At 41.8% G+C, this 15,573-nt stretch overlaps 1 non-coding gene across 1 annotated transcript; it reads right to left on the bottom strand.

Moving 5' to 3' along the window:
- Positions 1-7,799: 7,799 nt before the first annotated feature.
- LOC142174142 (small nucleolar RNA R71) lies at positions 7,800-7,906 on the bottom strand. Its single transcript, XR_012703474.1, has one exon. It is a non-coding gene; the product is annotated as a small nucleolar RNA R71 (small nucleolar RNA).
- Between the last annotated feature and the right edge of the window lie 7,667 nt (positions 7,907-15,573).

Genomic DNA, 15,573 nt, shown 5'->3' with positions numbered 1-15,573 from the left:
TTAAATGAGTTTAAAGTCATAATATGACTATATATGATGTTTGGATAAAACATATAAAGTTTGGAAAAAATCGGATTAAAGTTACGAAAAAACCAACTAAGGATTTGCCCTGTAACAGAGCTTTTTAAGAAATACATTTCGTGTACTATATATGGTCTTTTTGGGATATATTATATACCAAACCGAAGGTCTTAGAATATAGTTTCCAATACTCTTAACCGTTCATTCATACGATATCCAGATAAAAATATATAAGCGTCGGAAGATGGACGAATCAGAGGGTGCCAAGCTAGCACCTTTTGACTTTTCATAAGTTGTTATATATGTTTTAACTCGTCTCTCTCTCTCTTACGTTTTACACAGAATCTGACCAGAGAACACCATAAAAATAGTCCTTGAGCTCTCTAATAGTGCTTTAAATAATACTAACATCCCGGGTACGAAATCGAGAAGCGATAACATCAGAATAATCCCTACGACGTAAGTATCGTTATATCGCCTCTCTTTTTCTTTGTAGTTTGAGTTTTGGAATGTATTTAATAGTTAATAAAAATTCCTCATTTTTGTATTCAAGCTTTAAAATATCAAGAAAAGTTGATAAATTCATTTCCTAATAGTTAGACCTCACGGGACGGTGATCGGAAGTCGTGAGTTCGAGTTATTTAACTTGTAGTGAACTGTTTTGTGGGTTGTTTCATGTTGCTTTTGGGCTGTCTATTGTGCTGCTGATTTATGGAGTTTGGAAGGATAAAAAGGGCATGGAGAAACGCCACATGTGGTAGGGTAGTAGGTTGGTCACTCGTCGTTGTAGTTACAGGGTAATTGATAACTTGTTGATTGGGTGTATTATGGTATATTTGGGGGATTTGTTGTATTGAAGGTCCCGAATTGTAACTAGGTTGGTTTTGAGTTACTGATTGTATTATGTTTGTATCTCGCCTATAGTAGGCTTGAGGGAGCATTAAAATCAGGGAAAATGCTGCCCGTTTTATTTTAGAGTCGAGTTATCGTTTGAGATACGTAATATACTACCGCCATCTAAATTGTACACGCATTTCTTTGTTATAGGGTTGGCGCGCTAATTGTCATAAGCTTGTTGTTGAGTTGCATTGACGACTTGAGGTATGTTAAGGCTATCCCTTCTTTCTTTTTTGCATGATCCAAATGATACAAACGAAACGAGAAAAATATGCAACTTTCATAAATGACTCTATTCATAGAAATACTAGGGGTGTCTATATTCTTGATTCCCTATGTGAATTATTATTATATCCTTTATTCATGGGTCTTAGAAAAATACGTATTTGATAAAGTTTGTCCGAAAGGCATATTAATTTTATGATATTCGAGAAATCTTATTAACGATTTCTTATGCATTTCATGCATTTATACATGTACATTGACCTATGACCAGAAGGCGTTATATACGCGTATATTATATGTATATGGGATATGGGAAAAGGTTACGGCATTATATACACACTACCACCTGATCATCTGGTATATATTGATAATTTTACCCATAGTGGCCGAGATGATATGATGGGATACCCTCAGAGGCTTGATGATGTTATGTACACCTATACCTATGCATGATACGACATTTATACGTACATGCATGACATTATAAATGTTTCAGGATTCACAAAGTTATTTAGACTCACAGGTGGAATTCTTTATCCCATGTTTCATCTATGTCTTTTATGTACTGATTTTTATATTTTACATACTCATTACATTATTCGCAATGATGTAACTTTTTGCTTGGGGATGCTGCGTTTCATGCCCGCATGTGCAGGTAGACAGGCAGACGGTCCCCCTTCTTAGGATCCTTGATCAGCGAGAGTTGGTGTGCTCCATTTGATCCGGAGCTGCTTTGAGTTTCGGTACGATGTGTTTGCATACATATATGGGTACGACGGGGCCCAGTCCCATCCTTTATACAGTTGTACACTCTAATAGAGGTCTGTAGACAGTCATGTATAGTTATATAGTATGTGGCCTTGTCGGCTCGCCCTACCGTATTCACGCATATATATATATATATATATATATATATATATATATATATATATATATATATATATATATATATATATATATATGTGTGTGTGTGTGTGTGTGTGTGTGTGTGTGTGTGTGTGTGTTTTGGGCATGTTTTCTCACGTAGGTTGTTCATATGAATTAGTAGTTTATTTCCAGATGTTATGCATAACCTACACTTATTTTATGTTTATATCTTAGACGAATGCTTAGGAGTGCTCGATAGGTAGAACCCGGGCACTCGTCACAGCCCATCAGTTTGGGTCATGACACATTTGGTTACTTTTCAGAGTATGGTGGCGAAGACTCAGATTGACTGTCTTCTCCTAAGGAGGTGCGATAGAGGGATGTATCAGGATTGCAAGGTTATCCTGGGTGAGACCCTTGCGATGCAGCATAGACTGTTGGTTATGGACGAAGGTATTATGATGAAGAGGAAGAGGAAGACTGCACGAGTTTGACCGAGGATCAAGTGGGGAGCCTTGACTAAGGATAAAGATCAGGAGTTGGAAGGGAGCTTTTCGGTTGTGGGAGCCTGGAGGAGCAGTGGAGACGTGAGCATTATGTGGTCGACGACGGCGGATTACATATGGGAGGCAGCGAGAGAGGTATTGGGAGTCTCGAAGGGTTACGCTGGCGGGCACAAAGGCGATTGGTGGTGGAATGAAGTGGTTCAAGGTAAAGTGGAAGCGAAGAAGGCGGCGTACCTGAAGCTAGTTAGGAGCACATGCGAGGAAGAGAGGAGTGCGAACAGGGAAAGGTATAAGGTAGCTAGGAAGGAGGCAAAACTGGCGGTCATAGAGGCTAAGACTGCGGCTTTTAGTCGTCTGTACAAGGAACTAGGGGCCAAAGGCAGGGAGAAGAAATTATTCCGGCTGGCCAAGGTGAAAGAGAGGAAGGCCCGGTATCTGGACCAAATGAGGTGCATCAAAGATGAGGACGGTAGTGTAATGATGGGAGAGGCCCATATTAAGCGGAGATGGCACACGTACTTTCATAAACTTCTGAATGAAGACGGGGATCAGGATATTGTGCTAGGCGAGTTGGGGCATTCCGAGAGCCTACGCGATTTTGGGTACTGTAGGCGCATCAAGGTTGGGGAGGTCGTGTGGGCTATGCATAAGATGAGCAGGGGCAGAGCTACCGGTCCTGATGAGATTTCGGTCAAATTTTGGAGGTGTATGGGTAGAGCAGGCTTGTGAGTGGTTGACTGGGTTGTTTAATATTATTTTCAGGACGAAGAGGATGCTAGATGAGTGGAGGTGGAGTATGATGGTTCCATTGTACAAAAATAAAGTTGACATCCAGAGTTGCAACAACTATAGGGGTATCAAATTATTAAGTCATACCATGAAAGTTTGGGAGAGGGTAGTAGAAGTGAGGGTGAGGAGGACGATGTCTATATCAGATAACCAGTTCAAGTTCATGCCGGGTCGTTCTACTACGGAAGCTATCCACCTTATTAGAAGGTTGGTGGAACAGTACAGGGATAGGAAGAACGATTTACACATGGTGTTTATTGATCTGGAGAAAGGATATGACAAGGTTCCTAGGGAGGTTCTTTGAAGGTGCCTAGAGGCTAAAGGTGTGCCAGTTGCTTACATTAGGGCTATTAAGGACATGTATGATAGAGCTAAGACTCGGGTTAGGACAGTGGGAGGCGACTCTGAGCATTTTTCGGTTGTTATGGGGTTACACCAAGGATCTGAGCTCAGCCCTTTCTTGTTTGTTCTAGTGATGGACGCACTGACCCACCATGTTCAATGAGAAGTGCCATGGTGTATGTTATTCGCTGATGACATTATTTTGATTGACGAAATGCGGAGTGGCATTAACGAGAGGCTGGAGGTTTGGAGACAGGCCCTTGAGTCTAAGGGTTTCAAGTTTAGCAGGACGAAGACGGATTATCTTAAGTGTAAGTTCAGTGCCGAGCCAAGGGAAGCGGGCATGGACGTCAGGCTTGGATCGCAGGTCATTCCCAAGAGAGGCAGTTTCAAATACCTTGGGGCGATTATCCAGGGGGATAAGGAGATCGACGAGGATGTCACACACCTTATTAGGGTGGGGTGGATGAAATACAGGTTAGCATCTGGAGTCCTGTGTGACAAGAAAGTGCCTCCGCTACTCAAAGGTAAGTTTTATAGAGTGGTGGTTAGGCCGACCATGATGTATAGGACTGAGTGTTGGCCAGTTAACAACTCACATATCCAGAAGATGAAAGTAGCAGAGATGAGGATGTTGAGGTGGATGTGTGGGCACACTAGGATGGATAAGATTAGGAATGAAGATATTCGGGAGAAGGTGGGCATGGCTCCTATAGATGACAAGATGCGGGAAGTGAGACTCAGATGGTTGCACGTTCAGAGGAGGAGCTTGAATGCCACGGTAAGGAGATGCGAGTGGTTGGCATTGGTGGGTACGAGGAGAGGTAGATGGAGGCCTAAGAAGTATTGGGGAGAGGTGATCAGGCGGGATATGGCAAAGCTTCAGATCTCCGAGGACATGGCACTCAATAGGAAGCTGTGGAGGTCAAGCACTAAGGTTGTAGGTTAGGAGTTGGTTTAGTTCATTTAATCTACCAGTGTGAGGCTAGGCTGATATGATTTGTTCTTAGACTGCTAGTGGCCAGTGTTGTGTTTTCACTACTCTTCCGTTATTTACTGGTTATTATTTCTGCTTTCCATTTATTCACTGGTTCTTGCGATGTCGTGATTATTTACATGTTTTTATATTGATGGTACTGATATATTATCTCTTTTTTGTCTTTTCGTCTTCTTGAGCCGAGGGTCTTTCAGAAATAGTCTCTCAACCCCAACGGCCCCAGACCCCACTTGTGGGACTATACTGGCCGTTGTTGTTGTTGTTGTTGTTGTTGTTGTTGTTGTTGTTGTTGGAGATTATCAAGATATTGAAAATTTTCCCGTCTTTGCTTGAAGAACAATGCTTTCATGTAATTTTTTGATTTCTCTCTCTATCTAACACAATGCATGGTAAGCATAATTACATTTGATTGTTTGCATCACACAACAAATTTAATTAGCGATGCTGCCAAGCCGATAGTAAAAATATCATTGTTATTTTTCTGAGGTTAACTAAGAAAAGATTTTCAGATTTCTACTGTAGGAATAATGTCAAATATATCTTTACAGTGAGTTATTTCCTCGATCTCTAATTCTTAATTGAACTCAAAGATCCTCCGTCAAAATTATTAACATTATCTACCAACTTATCTCAACCTTCACCTGTCAAAGTATTCAAATTTCAACCGCAAGGATTGCATATCATAACACCCAATCAAGAATTGTAAATATTTTGAGATTGACGGAGACAAAAAAAAGAAAGGGAACCTCTCTTACTAAATAGCATGTGCAGCAAAAAGCAAAATATTTTTTTACGCTATTTTGATTATTTGGCAATTCTGGATCATATGTTTCTCAAGGGAGTCTCTTTCTAAATAGATAGGATAAAAATTTGTGCATTGTTGTTATGGAGATTCTATGAATATCTAAGTTTTTGTGTGATTTTGTTGCTACTCCAAAAAAATTAAGTCATTATGTCTGAAAGAGGGAGGAAAAAAGCCAAATAAAAAGCTTAAAGCTTTGACTAAACCAACCAAAATTAAATTTTCTATCTTCAAAGCCTAGAAGCTTACATAGAACCAATTATTTAGAATTTAAAGGTTCTTACATGCAGTAAAATTTTATTATACCTCCGTAATTGATGGAGTTTTATATCTTTTAAAAACATAAATTATCCCCTCGAGTAAGTAATAGATGAGTAGGTGAATTGGAGATGAAAGTAGCACAAAAGGAATACTTAAAGTATAAAGTGTGCTCGAAAATAGCTGAAAAGAAGAAAGAAAGAAGTGAGCAGCCTACGAATGAGGAAGCTGGCGAAGCCAGGCCTAAAGTGGGCGTTAGAGCAGGCGACGCCAGGCCTTTAGCAGGCGTTGGAGCAGGCTAGGTGAAAGGTAACGCGAGGTCCACCAGGCTTTGGAGCTGGCGACGCCAGGCCTGGGGCGAGCTCGCGTTGGCGGTAGACCTCGCGAGGCCAGGTCTGGGCGTGCACATTCCGAGTTTTAAAGACTTATTTCATCTCCTGGTTTGACTAGGACTTGGCCTACACGTTTAGGTCTTTTCCTACACATATAAATAGACCTAAAAATGCCACTTTTGAGGACTTTTGGCAACCTGAGGTAAGGATAGCTCGTGGAACAACCGTTGGGAGCTAGACTCATCGATTTCTATATACCTTTATCCTTACTTTGTAATTTAATTATGCAAAATACTTTGAATATTGTGACTATGAGTATGAGTAGCTAAACTTCTAATCTAGGGTTTTGATGGAACCTATTGGAGGATGATTTTCATGTTACGTTAATATAGATTTGCCGTAGTATTTTCTCTATTTGTTCAACTATATTATTATTGTTGTTGATTGAAGGGCCCTCAATCGACTGTGCCTATTTAGTGTGTATTACTCGGGAGAGAGTGCATATTTAGGTAGTTGTTGAACAACATCACTCCTAACGTATATGAGGGATCAATACGAAGGGTTTAAAGGTGAGATTAGGGATAATGAAACCTTGATGCGATCCGAGTGAGCCGTAATTAATACCAACTAGCATAATTCGAGAGAATATGTCTAGTAAATTATGGTAATTACTTGGAAGAGAGTTACGACAGTCAGAGTGCTCATGATCGATAGAGAAGACATAGGCAAATTTATAGAAGACGTAGCGAAAAGGATTCCAACAATAGGGGAAATCATAACCTTAGATCATTCCAATTCTTGTCTACAAACCGTAGTAGTTAGTTATTAATTGTTGCGCTTTTATTACGTAATATTTAGTTAGTAAACATCCAAATTGTTACTTAAATATTTCTGAAGATTGATTGCATGAGTTCGTGCAAGTCTAGTACCTGTTTTTGATAGATTAATTCCCTGTGGGATTCGACTCCGGACTTATTAGCCGGAATATATTTGCAACGACCGCTTAGTCCTTTTATAAGGCATAGTTGGGCGTGATCAAATTTTGGCGCCGTTGCCGGAGAGTTAACGGTGTATTAATTGAAGCTAAAAGAATTGCTAGAATTCTTAGTGTAGTCAATTTTCTTCATTTTTTAAACCAATTACATTAAAATTTTAGCGTTTGTAGTCTTGGGTGTTACAGGTGCATGCCTAGGAACTCCTCGAGAACTGGTGAATTGCTCGAAGTATTATCATATCCTGCGAAAGTTTTCAAGGCATTGAATCGTGCAAACAAGAAGGACAGACAGCAACAGAACTCAACATAATGAATCGAACTAGACATGAATGACGTAATAGAAAATCTAAATAACAGAAATAATTACCCGAACAATCAGGGTGTGGTGCCTCGTGTGCCAGAAACATCCTTGTATGATTGGGCACAACCCACCGCCGAAAATCTGGCGACCACAATTGCAGTCCCTCAAATACAAGCGGAATCATTTCAAATCACAAATAACATGCTACATTTGTTGCAGAACAAGGGACTGTTTCCAGGGTCTTACATTGAAGATCCTCAGCAGCATCTAAAAACTTTTCTGTCGATATATGTCACACAAAGGCAACCTAATGTGAGACAGAACACAATAAAGTTGTTATCGTTTTTATTCTCGGTGACGGGAGAAGCTCAGACTTGGCTTAATTCACTCCTCATAAACTCCATTACTATGTGGAAGGAATTAGTCAAGCAATTTGTAAACAAGTTTTACCCACCCAATAAGACTGCCAAATAAATTTATGAGATATTGAGCTTCAGGTAGAGACCAACAGAAACACTATAAGAAACATGGGAGAGGTTCAAGGGTATGCTGGTTAAGTGTCCACATCATGGCACTCCAGAGCAAATGTTGGGGCAGAGGTTCTACATGGGATTGGCAGACAGCTTAAAGGCTAGTGTTGATGCTTCAGCAGATGGAGCATTTTTTAGCAAATCATTCAGAGAATGCAAGATCCTACTCGATAAAATGGCTCAAAACTCAGGATGGATGACAAGAGACTCTACGATTACTCTTGTAGTTCACTCTGTGGCTTTGGACCCAAACAACTCTATAGCCGAAAATATGGCTACTCTAATGACGCAAATAAGTATCCTCACCAAAAAGATCGATGAATCAAGTTAGAAGCAGCAGGTACACATTGTTGACGTAATTAGTGAGGGCTTATGTACACCATGTATTAACCAACCTTATGTATGCTTGTGGAGTGCGGAAGGTGACAACCAGCACTATTAGGAAGATATGAACTATGTAGCCAACTATGGGGGACAGAGGCAAGGTGGTCAGAATTGGGGTCAACAGAATCAACAATATAGACTAGCACAACAGCAGTACAATAACAGCAAAAATCCTGGAGCTATGCGACCACAAGGTCAAGTGGTGCCTTACCAAAGGCAACAGGGTTACAACCAGAAAAATCAGCAGCTAGCTTATCAACAACCTCAACAACAACAGATCGTGAGACAAGATGATGGGTTTGCTGAACTTAAGGGAATGCTGGACAACAACAACATAATGCTGCAATAACTGATTGGGTCCATCGAAAAACTGCAAGACAGAGTGGACTCACATGAATCAGCGATAAAGGGTATTAAGGTTCAATTAGGAAAGATTTTTATGGCTCTAAATAATCGTCCCCATGGGATGTTACCTGCAGACACACAAATCAATCCAAAAGATCAGGGCCCGAAACAACTTATGGCAGTGAGTCTACGAAATGGTAGAGACCTAGATCTGTAGCAAGAGATTGCTCACGAAAGCCGACATACTAAAACACTTGTGCCAGTACCCATTGAGATCGATGATTCAATAGGGTTAACTGAGGTGACGGTACAACATGCACAAGAGAGCACAAGCAAAGAAAAAGAGATTGCGAATGAGACTGAGGTAGCACAAGAAACGACAGTAGAAGCAGTGCCTGAGCAAGATAAAACTCAAATCACAGGAAAGAAGCGACCTCCAACACCATTCCCGTAGAGATTGGCAAAATATCATAAGGACGAGCAATATAAGAAATTCATGGAGATGTTGAAACAAATACATGTGAATATTCCACTAATTGATGCGTTGCGAGAGATACCTGAGTATGCCAAAATGATGAAAGATTTAATGTCTCGAAAATTCGACTTCCAAGACCTGTCTACTGTTACATTAACATAGACATGTAGTGTAGTCGTAATGAGACCCATAGCTGAGAAGTTATCAGACCCAGGGAGTTTCACAATCCCATGCACAATAGACAACTATGCTTTTTCTAAAACATTATGTGATTCAGGGGCAAGCATAAACTTGATGTCCTTGGCTATCTATAAAAGGTTAGGCATAGGAAGAGCTAGACCCATGTCCATGTTACTATATCTAGCCAACCGGACAGTGAAGAGGCCCTCTGGTATCCTTGATGATGTATTAGTCCAGGTTGGGAAGTTTGTGTTCCCAGCAGATTTTGTCATTCTAGACTGCCGGGTTGACGAGGAGATTCCCATAATTTTGGGAAGACCATTCTTGGCCACTAGGAGAGATTTAATTGACTGTGAAACTGGAAAGCTCAAAATGAGACTAAATGATGAAGAGATAACATTCAACGTGCAGAAATCTATGCGGCGACCAAGTGAATTTGCTAACTGCTCTCTAATAGAAGCCGTGGATGTAATTTTGGAGGAGGAAGATGAGACCTTGAATGCTAAAGACCCTCTAGCAACATGTCTCTTGAACTTAGATGAAGTAAATTGAGAGGCCTTGGCGGAGTGGGTGCTGACTCTTGAAGGCCAAGGGTTTTGGAAAAGAGAGCTCGAATTTGAGCCTTTGCATTTAGAAGAAAGAAATATTCCTCCAGCTAAGCCATCGATAGAAGAGCCACCAAAGTTGGAATTGAAACCGCTACCACCTCACCTCAGGTATGCTTTCTTGGGACCTAACTCAACTTTACCTGTTATTATCTCATCTGGTTTGTTAGATGTGCAGAAAGAACAACTTTTGCAGGTATTGAGTGAGTGCAAAACTGCAATTGGTTGGACAATTCCAGACATTAAGGGGATCATCCCGACCTTCTATATGCATAAGATTCTACTGGAAGATGGTCACAAACCTTCCAGAGAACATCAAAGAAGGTTGAACCCCAACATGAAAGAAGTTGTGAAAAAGGAAGTGATAAAGTGGTTAGATGCGGGGATCATTTTCCCCATCTCTGACAACAACTAGATCAGCCCAGTCCAATGTGTTCCTAAGAAAGGTGGGATGACTGTAGTGCAAAATGAGAACAATGAGTTGATATCAATAAGAATATTCACGGGATGGCGAATTTGTATGGACTACAGAATATTAAACAAGGCCACCCGAAAAGACCACTTTCCCTTGCCGTTCATTGATCAAATGCTAGATAGATTGGCCGGGAAGTCCCACTTTTGCTTTCTGGATGGATACTCGGGGTATAATCAAATCTCCATTGCCTTAGAAGACAGAGAGAAAACATCCTTCACCTGTCCATATGGTGTTTACGCCTTCTGGAGGATGCCGTTCGGCCTATGCAATGCACCCGCCACATTTCAAAGGTGCATGATGGCCATCTTCACTGATATAGTAGAGGACATCATGGAGATCTTTATGGATGATTTCTCGGTGGTGGGAAACTCATTCGATGATTGCCTAATAAATTTGAAAAGAGTGCTGAAAAGATATGTCGAGACTAATCTGGTACTCAATTGGAAAAAGTGTCATTTCATGGTACATGAAGGTATAGTCTTGGGGAACCTAGTGTCGACTAAGGGCATTGAGGTAGATCGTGAAAAGGTTGATGTGATCGAAAAGTTTCTACCACCCACTTCCGTCAAAGCAATAAGAAGTTTCCTTGCCCACGCCGAGTTCTATAGACGGTTTATAAAAGATTTTTCCAAAATTGCTAACCCCTTGTGTAAATTGCTTGAAAAGGATCACCCTTTTGTGTTTTTTGATGACTGTAGGGTAGCTTTTGAGGAATTAAAGAAGAGGCTGGTGACAACACCTATCATAGTTGTACCTGACTGGGAGCAACCATTTGAGCTGATGTGTGACGCAAGCGACTATGTTGTGGGAGCAGTGCTTGGGCAGCGCAAAGACAAAGTCATGCATCCAATATATTATGCAAATAGAACTTTGAGTGGTGCCCAACTAAATTACACAGTGACCGAGAAGGAGACGCTAGCAGCGGTGTTCGCATTTGAAAAATTCAAGTCATACCTGATAGGCTCGAAGGTAATTGTTTATACTGACCATGCTGCTCTCAGGTACCTAATTGATAAGAAGGAGTCAAAGCCGCACCTGATTCAATAGGTGCTACTGCTGCAAGAATTTGACTTGGAAAACTGTGACCGAAAGGGAACGGAGAACCAAGTGGCTGATCACTTGTCTAGGCTGGAAGGAGCTAAAAAGAAGGTTAAGGGGGAAGAGATTGTAGAGACTTTCCCGGATGAACAACTACTAGCCACGAGTCTTGAGGTAGCGCCATGGTATGCAAACATTACAAACTACCTGGCAAGCGGTACTGTTCCCTATGACCTTTCCTCTATTCAAAAGAAAAAGTTCTTTCGTGACTGTCGCATGTATTATTGGGATGAGCCTTATCTGTTCAGGATTTGTGTTGATAACATGATACGAAGATGTATCCCCGAGATAGACCAATCTTCTATTTTGCAGGCTTGTCACCCGTCACCATATGGTGGCCATTTCGGGGGAGTAAGGACAGCTGCGAAAGTGCTGGAGTCGGGCTTCTACTGGCCGACATTGTTCAAAGATGCACACTTATGGATGAAGGGTTGTGAAGAATGCCAACGAACTGGGAATATTTCCTGCCGACATGAGATGCCTATGAACCCAATTTAGGAGGTAGAAGTGTTTGATGTATGGGGAATCGATTTCATGGGGCCTTTCGTCAGCTCATACGGCAACAAGTACATACTCGTAGCTGTGGACTACGTGTCAAAATAGGTGGAGGTTGCATCGCTCCCTACAAATGATGCAAAAGGGGTAATTAGTTTTTTGAGAAAGAATATATTCACCCGATTTGGCACTCCAAGGGCAATAATCAGTGATGAAGGCACTCACTTCTGTAATCGAGCCTTCGCAAAGTGGTTAGAAAAGTATGATGTACGCCACAAGGTTTCCACCCCATATCATCCACAAACGAGTAGGCAAGTGGAAGTCTCGAACAGAGAAATAAAGAGCGTTCTGACAAAGACTGTGAATGCTACCAGAACGGATTGGGCGAGAAAGTTAGATGATGCACTCTGGGCCTATCATACCGCTTTCAAAACTATGATTGGCATGTCGCCATATAAATTGGTGTTTGGGAAGGCGTGTCACTTACCAGTGGAGTTGAGCATAGAGCTTTGTGGGCATTGAGGCAACTTAATCTTGATATAGAAGTTGCGGGTACAAGTAGAGTCACAGAGTTGCACGAGCTTGATGAGTTTCGCTACCACGCTTTTGAGAGCACAAGACTATACAAGGAGAGAATGAAGATGATGCATGACAAAAACATCCTTGAGCGAAGTTTTAAACTCGGAGATATGGTATTGCTATACAATTCAAGATTGAGGTTATTTCGGGCAAATTAAAGTCAAGATGGTCAGGACCATTTCGTGTGGTAGAGATTCACCCCACTGGTGCCGTAGAGATTGCTGCGGAAAATGATTCTCACACGTTCAGAGTCAATGGGCACGGATTAAAACATTATTTGGGCATGAATGACGCGAAAGTAGTGTCGATGACTCATTTGCTTGCGCTACCAATGTTGAGCGAGCCTTAAATACGCTCACCGGCGCCGTGCCGCGGCGTTAAATCAGGCGCTTCATGGGAGGCAACCCATTATACTGTTGTATCCGTCGTGCCACGACATTAACTAAGGCGCTCATTGGGAGGCAACCCAATTTGTAGTTGATTTTTAGAGTAGTTCGAATTTGTCTTTTCGTTTTAAGGTACTAACAAGTTTGTAGGTGATTTGGGCAAGTCGAGCAGAGTTTTCAGCGTCACATGAAGGTATAGCTGGTGATGGAGCTCGCCTCGCCTTGGGTAAGGCCTGGTACAGCAGGCGCTAAGCCTGGCGCCGCATTGGTTGAGGCCAGGTACTTAGGCAGGTGTCGCCATGTAAGTATTTTTCTTCAAATTATTTTACTTTTTGACCCTTATTTCTCTTAACCCCTCTCTTCTTGGACTCTAACTTAAATGCCCAAACTAACATAAAATAAAACCCTAACCTAAATCACTACACTCCTCACAAAACACTCAGGCACATACACTGCCATCCATCTCCATCCCAACCCCATTGAAGTCAAGCAAGTTTTTCCTCTTCCATTCATTGGAAACAGCAGTTCAAAGGCAAAGCCCACATCTTACAACATCTAAGGTATGGTTTTTATCTTCTTTCTTTCTCAATTTCGAGTTAGATGAAGGTATGAAATTAGCCACAAAATTTGGGGTTGTTCTTCATTGTAATATTGTGTTTCTGTTTCCCCACCCCATGAACCCCATAGGAATGGTGTTGTTATTGTGTAAACAAGTGGTAGTAAGAAACTCCTAAGCTGATTTAGGAGGGTGAGGCAATCCCTCACCTCTACAAGCACTCCCATGGCACTAGTGCATGCTAAGAGTTTGGTATAATGCTTCAATGGCATTCTTTGGTCCCCATTGGAGCCCGAGTCTCCGGGATTAATAGACTAGTGTTATGTAGTCTCGCACCATGTTAAGATGTTATGTGTGGGGTGCCTCACTGGTAGCCCGATGCTTCGAAATCAGAGGAAGCACCCATGTGCTGTTGTTTGACTCTCATGTTAAGAAATACGATATGAAGTCTGAGTAACCTCGGGAATTTGGGCAAGATCATGTGTGTCATATCGTAATGCAGTTTTAACTAATTAATGATTACTTGTGTAGGAACAAATATGCCTTCGAGAAAAGACATTGGCAAAGGAAAGGCTACTTCCACTGCCCCGGCTAAAGAAAATGCGACCTCCAAACCTCCCCCAAAGAAGAGAAAAGGGGGAGAAGCTACCTCCAGTCTAAGTAGAGCAAAAGTTGTGGCAGCTGTAGCAGCCATGCATCCACAACCCCAAGGCCAACAGGAGTTTGGCACCAACAGCATACCCCCGCATACTAAGTATTGGTACATGCATTGTAGGCCTAAACATGTACACCCGGAAGCAGCTATCCATGAATGCAGTTTGAAAGCAAAGTATCAGGCAATTTGGAGGGGCATTCAAGATTTGGGGTTGAGCTATGTATTCAAGAACACAGGGGATATTAATCTCATTCTCGTCCGGGGATTCTATGCAGGGTTTGATCCACATGATACTGAACAACCGGTGCCGATTCATGGACGATTGATAGATTTTTCAGCCACGACCATATGTAACTTTTTAGGTGCTCCGGATGTTCCTGTGGAACTATTGGACTACTTCATTTGCCGGCCTACATATAGAGAGCTGAGACACATACTTTGTGGTGTCGATTCTACGGCAGCATGAGTCCGGGATAAGAAAACAAATCGGCACAAGAGGTTTCCCAAGAAAAAGATGAGGGCGGAGGCTCAAATGTGGCTTAAACTGATAAATGCATGGCTCCTACCGTGCAATCATGACACGCTCATTAGCCGTGAGAGGACCTGTGCGCTCTACTTCCTCATGACGGGTCAAAGGGTGAATGTGGGTCATCTGATCCGCTACCAAATGTCTTTAGTCAGAACGAGTAAGAAGGTCGATTGAATGCCATCTGCCAATTTAATAATTCAGTTCTTAAGACACGAGGAGGTTGCGTAGGAGCCAGAGTTTGACCACACCATCGATCAGCCCCTACGACAAACAGACATCACTAGTCTCCGGCTGAAAGAAGAGAGTGCCATGACATCTTTGACAGGTGCCGAGCGCAATGCTCATGATGAAAGTTTTATGGCCCATATCTATGGGATGATGGATTTGCAGCTGAGGATAGGGGGTCGGCCGGTCACATCTGAGGAGAGGACCTTATTGGAGCAGCGGTACCCGCTCAATGCTCATGCCCAACAGTTGGTTGGGATAGGTGATGGCTACAGACTCCCCGATAATGAGGAAATCAACACACCTGAGCAGTCTGAGAGCCGGAGCGGTCAGATGATGAGGACGATGATGATGAGGAGGAGTAAGCACAGGATGAAGAGTGGAGAGCCTCAGAGGATGGGGACGCATTTTAATCGGGGATTTTCCTTGCTCCCTACTCATTTTTCTTGTTTTATCAATTTGTGTGTGCACTGAGGACAATGCATGATCTAAGTGTGGGGTGGGGACTTGTAGAAATTACTTGTAGTTGCTTGTTTTTGTTGTTTTAGTAAGTGTCGTTTTCGTTAGATAATTATTTTAGTTATTTGTTTTTGTTATTTGCTTTAGTTAGCATATATATATATATACCCGACGATGGATCTCCTAGACAGTTTTCTTGAGGGAAGTAAGTCAAGAGAAAAATACCAAAAAGATTTTTTTTGTAGGTAGTATAGTAATTCTCCCTT

Source organism: Nicotiana tabacum, chromosome 2, assembly GCF_000715075.1.
Source record: "Nicotiana tabacum cultivar K326 chromosome 2, ASM71507v2, whole genome shotgun sequence".
In the NCBI taxonomy this organism is placed as follows: Eukaryota; Viridiplantae; Streptophyta; class Magnoliopsida; order Solanales; family Solanaceae; genus Nicotiana; species Nicotiana tabacum.
The sequence above is the reverse complement of the archived record's forward strand: the minus strand, read 5'-3'. Positions and strand labels throughout refer to the sequence as shown.